General features: G+C 36.3%; 1 long non-coding RNA gene across 1 annotated transcript; it reads right to left on the bottom strand.

Moving 5' to 3' along the window:
* Window positions 1–971, bottom strand: LOC146720087 (uncharacterized). Its single transcript, XR_014926222.1, has 3 exons — window positions 918–971; window positions 483–716; window positions 1–369 (listed from the first exon to the last, which is right to left on the bottom strand). It is a non-coding gene; the product is annotated as an uncharacterized LOC146720087 (long non-coding RNA).
* Window positions 972–5,295: the final 4,324 nt, after the last annotated feature.

Genomic DNA, 5,295 nt, shown 5'->3' with positions numbered 1-5,295 from the left:
ACACATTCATTCATTTATTTGTTACATATTAATTCTTTTTGTTCTTTCGCTTTATACTTTCAATGAATAAACATTACTTTTTCAAAGATCTGGTGAATTTATTTATAAGTCGCTACATTTTTGGTGACCCCGACGTGATATTAAAGCCGACGTGATATTAAAGCCGACGTGATATTAAAGCCGACGCATTTTAAAGGCTGATGCGGAATAAGTGCCAAGTGATCGTCGTATTTGAAGTCTGCGAAATATTATCATCGCTTGGAAGAATTGCTGGATATTCTGATTTTAAGAGATTCATTCTCCGGATCTTTGAAACATCAGAGGCGGATTAGTCCTTCACGGAAATTCTCAAATCATTTTATCGGATTCCTGGAAAATGCCAATCGATAGATCACCAGTTAGACCCTGTTCGGATACACAGATTGATATGGATTTGGCGAGAGGATCAAATCAGGTTGGATCAGAAAATATTAATATTTTACCTTCTCAAACTGGACATCAGGTGAGTGATCCTATGTTACAAATTCACTCAAATGAGTTTCGTTTATTAAAACTACCGACTTTCTGGCATAAACAACCTAAACTCTGGTTTGCTTCTATTGAAAGTGAGTTTACGGTTTATCGAATTCGATCAGATGATATTAAATATAGTTCTGTCATTCGTCATCTTGATGAACAAGCCTTAGTAAACATATCTGAAGTCATTGAAAATCCACCTGAAACAGATAAATATAATTATTTAAAGAAAATATTAATAAATCGCTTTACGGATTCAGAGGAAAAACGTTTGAGACAAATATTAGCTGGAATTGAACTTAATGATAAAAAGCCTTCGGAATTACTTCGAGAAATTCGTCATTTGCCTGGAGGATCTTTAGCAGATAGTGTTTTGCAAATGATTTGGCTTCAACGCTTACCACATAGAATTCAAACGACTTTAGCCGTAGTAGAGGATGCTCCTCTTGTTAAACTTGCGGAATTAGCCGATAAAATTGCTGATCGGGACGGCGGTTTGCAAGTCGCGGAAGTTTCCAATAATACAAGTAATAAATCTTCGGATTTCGCGGATTTGCTACGAAGAATCGAAGCTCTTGAAGTTTCTCGTCGTCGAGATCGTTCCAAAAGCCGGTCTAGAGAGAATAGAAGATTTAGATCGTTATCGCGTAACAAAGACAAATCAAATAAAAATATTAAAGATACATCAATTTGTTTTTTCCATAAGAAGTTTGGTGATAAGGCTAAACGATGTACTTTACCTTGTTCTATGTCCAAAACATTCTTGGCTTCACAGGAAAACTAAAAACGCCGCTTAAGACTGAGGCTGCTTACGACGGTGTTTCTAACAATCGCTTCATTATTTTCGACAGACATTCAAATTTGAATTTTCTTGTCGATACGGGCGCTGATATATCGTTGTTACCTAAAAAGGTTTTATTGAAGCCGTGGCATACTAATTTAAAACTTTTTGCCGCAAATGGTACTCAAATTAATACTTACGGTTCTAAAATTTTAATTTTGAACCTCGGTTTAAGGAGAGAATTCAAATGGAAATTTTGTGTCGCGGATATTCAACGTCCTATTTTAGGCGCCGATTTCCTTTGTCATTTTAATCTCCTAATTGACATTAAAAACAAGAAATTGATTGATAATGTTACCGGTCTTATGAATACTGGAAAAATTCAAAAAGTTGCACATTTGTCAATTTTTATTACATCTCCTGATTCTGTGTACCACAAATTTTTAACCGAATTTCCAGGACTCACCCGTTTTTCTCCAATTTCCTCGGTAAAAACACATGGTGTTGAACATCATATCGTTACGGAAGGTTCTCCTAAATTTTCAACTCCCAGAAGACTTACTCCTGAGAAACTTAAATGTGCCAAGGAAGAATTCAAGTCTATGATGGAGCAAGGAATTTGCAGGCCTTCAAGCAGCTCCTGGGCAGCCCCTCTACATATGGTACCTAAAAAGGAACAAAATTCTTGGAGACTGTGTGGTGATTATCGTGCACTCAATTCAGTGACTATCCCGGATCGTTATCCCTTACCTCATATTCAAGATTTTTCTTCTTCACTTTTTGGTAAGAATATCTTTTCTAAAATCGACTTAGTTAAAGCGTACTATCAAGTACCCGTCGCTAAAGAAGATATTCACAAAACAGCTGTCACTACTCCATTTGGGCTTTTTGAATTTGTCGTAATGCCTTTCGGTTTACGAAACGCAGCCCAAACTTTTCAACGGCTCATGAACTCTTTACTTAATGATTTGAGTTTTGCCTTTTGTTATCTTGATGACATTCTTATTGCTTCTAAGATGAGAAAGAACATATTGCTCACTTACGCATTATTTTTGATCGTCTTCAACAAGCTGGAATGACAATCAATGTCGCTAAATGTCTTTTCGGTCAAAGCGAGATTTCTTTTCTTGGTTACTTAGTTTCTAACCAAGGAGTTAAACCTACATCCGAAAGAGTGAAATCAATTATTGATTATCCTAAACCTAAGACACTTCATGAATTACGCAGATTCTTAGGAATTATCAATTATTATCGTCGCTGTCTCAAGGATGCTGCAAATCATCAAGCTCTGTTAACAGAATATTTAAAGGACAGTCGCAAGAGGGATAGAAGAATTATTTCTTGGACTAAAGAAGCGGAATTAGCTTTTGAGTCATGTAAAGAAGAATTTTTACAAGTTACTACCCTTTCTCATCCTGCTCCTCATGCTCCTCTTATTTTAACTTGTGATGCTTCTGACTTTGCTGTTGGTGCATCACTTGAACAGTCTATTGACGACGATATCAAACCAATAGCATTTTTCTCAAAGAAACTAGACAAAGCTCAAAGAAATTATAGCACTTATGATAGAGAACTTCTTAGCATTTATTTGGCTATTAAACATTTCAGGCATTTTGTTGAAGGAAGACAATTGATTATCAGAACTGATCATAAACCTTTGATTTTTGCTTTCCGTCAGAAATTGGATAAAGCGTCACCAAGACAGATCAGACAATTGGACTTTATTGCTCAATTCTCTACAAATATTACCTATATTTCTGGAAAAATGAATTCAGTTGCTGATGCTCAGTCAAGAATTGAATCTATTTCAATGCCTATTATAGTTTCTTTAGAAGAACTTGCTAATTATCAGAAAGAAGATGAAGAACTTCAAGTTTTACTTTCTTCAAATTCTTCACTTCTGTTGAAGAAACTTATTCTTTCAGGATCAACCATACCTATTTATTGTGATTGCTCTTCGGAATTAATTCGTCCATATGTTCCTAAACTCTTACGCAAGAGAATTTTTGATGTTGTTCATGGACTCGCTCACCCCAGCGGCAGATTGACATCTAAACAATTACTACTGAAATTCATTTGGCCTTCTTTGAAGAAAGATGTGAAGGAATGGACTCGAACTTGTCTTCCATGTCAACGTGCGAAGATTTCAAGACACACCAAGAATTCTCCAATTAAGATTGCAATTCCTGATCAACGCTTTCAGCATGTGCATTTAGACATTGTTGGACCACTTCCTATTTGTCAAAATTACCGTTATTGTCTTACTATGATTGATCGTTTTTCCAGATGGCCTGAAGCTGTTCCTATTTCTGAGATTTCTGCTGAAACTATTTCTACAACATTTTATTCACATTGGGTAGCACGTTTTGGTTCTCCTATCAGCATTACAACAGATCAAGGTCCTCAGTTTGAAGCAGCTTTATTCAAAGCTTTAACAAATCTAATTGGATGCCAAAGGATTAGAACTTCTGCTTATCATCCTGCTTCAAATGGAATTCTGGAAAGATGGCATAGGACTTTGAAAGCAGCGATTATGTGCCACGAAACAACCAACTGGGTAGAATCTTTACCTTCAGTTTTTTTGGGATTACGTTCGTGTTTCAAAGAAGATTTAAAAGCTTCACCTGCAGAACTTCTTTATGGATCCACTCTTCGTATTCCTGGAGAATTTTTTATTGAAGAAGATTTTCCTGCAGATCCTGAAATCTTTCTTGAAAAACACAGGATTCATATGAGGAATATCAGATCATCTCCTACAAGTCATCATTGCAAAAGATCACCTTTTGTTCACAAGAATCTTTTTGATTGTACTCATGTTTGGATTCGAGAAGATACTGTTAGGAAGTCACTACAACCTCCTTATTCTGGCCCTTTTCCTATTGAGAAACGTATCTCTGATCATTTATTTGCAGTTAATGTTTCAGGAAGAGTTGTCAATATTTCGACAGAACGTCTCAAGCCAGCCTTCATTCCTAGAACTTCAGATTCTACTGAACTTTCTACCAGATCTTCAGCTCCTGTTCCTGCTATTTCAACTCCTGTTCCTGCTATTTCAACTCCTGTTCCTGCTACTTCAGCTCCTGTTCCTGCTACTTCAGCTCCTGTTTCTGCTACTTCAAATTCTTCTTCTTCTTCTACTGTTGGAAAAGCTTTACGCACCTACCCACCAAAGAAGAAGAAAGTCCATTTCGCAACGAATATCGTCACTTGGGGGGGAGTACTGTAGCATTCATCATCCACACCTTTCATTTACACTCTACACTTTTATTACACCTTACACTTTTCACTGCACTTTTACACTTTTTACATCTTTATACATTTGTAATAACTTCAATTCATTAATATACATAATGTTTTTAAGAAAAATCAATATTTCCATAACAACACATTCATTCATTTATTTGTTACATATTAATTCTTTTTGTTCTTTCGCTTTATACTTTCAATGAATAAACATTACTTTTTCAAAGATCTGGTGAATTTATTTATAAGTCGCTACACATCTGTAATAAGATTAAGTATATAACAGTTTTCCTAATAATCACAATTATACGTAACGCGAGGAGTAATCACATTGAATCTAAGTCTAATATTATTTTGATTTGATATTTAAAATGAATATTTATTTTAAATTAAGGTTGCAGTTATTATAAAACGCGTACGTGATATATTTACTTATATTTAGTATAATAATGATTTCGACAAAAAGGGAACTCTTGATGAGTTAAGTAGATCCTATAGCGTGGCGCGGCAATGGGCCGGAGTTCCGGTGGCGGGGCGCCGCTACATGATTGGCCGGCGGGTCAATGGTGGGGCGACGCTCGGGATCGGGTATAAAGCCCGCGGCACAAGAATGCTCGAGGCCTTTTGCTCTGAGCTTTGCTCTTGAGTATTGTGCCCGTGCCATCACTGGATGGAAAGTTACCAGCAAGCCCTTATGGTAATCTGGTAGTTTAGTCGCGAGATAAAAATTCGGTAATTTAAACTGAAGCGCGATT

Source organism: Nylanderia fulva, unplaced genomic scaffold (genome assembly GCF_048542155.1).
Source record: "Nylanderia fulva isolate GAGA-0341 unplaced genomic scaffold, ASM4854215v1 Scaffold780, whole genome shotgun sequence".
In the NCBI taxonomy this organism is placed as follows: Eukaryota; Metazoa; Arthropoda; class Insecta; order Hymenoptera; family Formicidae; genus Nylanderia; species Nylanderia fulva.
Note: the sequence above shows the minus strand (reverse complement) of the source record. Positions and strands in the feature narration are given on the sequence as shown.